Raw genomic sequence first — 621 nt, 5'->3', positions numbered from 1 at the left:
GCCTCCTCCCTCAGACCCAGGGATCCAGGCCCAGCCCTCCTCCCTCAGACATAGAGTCATGAGTGTGATACAGAGATAGCTAATAGTGTGATATAGATTTGCTGGCCTCAGGCAAGCCATCCCTAACTTCCCAAGACTGTTATGTCACGAATCTCTCTCTCTCTTTCTCTCTCTCTCTCTCTCTCTCTCTCTCTCTCTCTCTCTCTCCCTCTCCCTTTCTCTCTCTCCCTCTCTCTCATATTTACTGAGCATCTACTGTGAGCAGTCCCTTGTCTATTTTGGACGCCCATTGTGCAGCAGTCCTCAATCTAGCAGCTGGGAAGAGAAGGTCAAAAGTCCACCCCAAATCCCTGCTTGTTCAACCTGCATTCCAGCAGTGGGCTGCCCACAGGAAATAGTAAACACCACAAAAGCCAAGTGCAGTTCCTGTGAATAAAAAGGCCACTCAGCTAGGCTGAGGGGCAGTGCCCACTCATGATTATGGAAACAACTGGAGAGGCCTCCGGCCCTTAAGAACTGGTTGGTAAACACAACCATTGTTAGATTCAAGTGACAATAAATTTATAGTGAAGTAATTTGAAAAATAAAACAAAATGGCTGGAGAGATGGTTCAGCGGTTAA

This window comes from Microtus ochrogaster, unplaced genomic scaffold, assembly GCF_000317375.1.
Source record: "Microtus ochrogaster isolate Prairie Vole_2 unplaced genomic scaffold, MicOch1.0 UNK14, whole genome shotgun sequence".
Taxonomy (NCBI): domain Eukaryota; kingdom Metazoa; phylum Chordata; class Mammalia; order Rodentia; family Cricetidae; genus Microtus; species Microtus ochrogaster.
The sequence above is the reverse complement of the archived record's forward strand: the minus strand, read 5'-3'. Positions refer to the sequence as shown.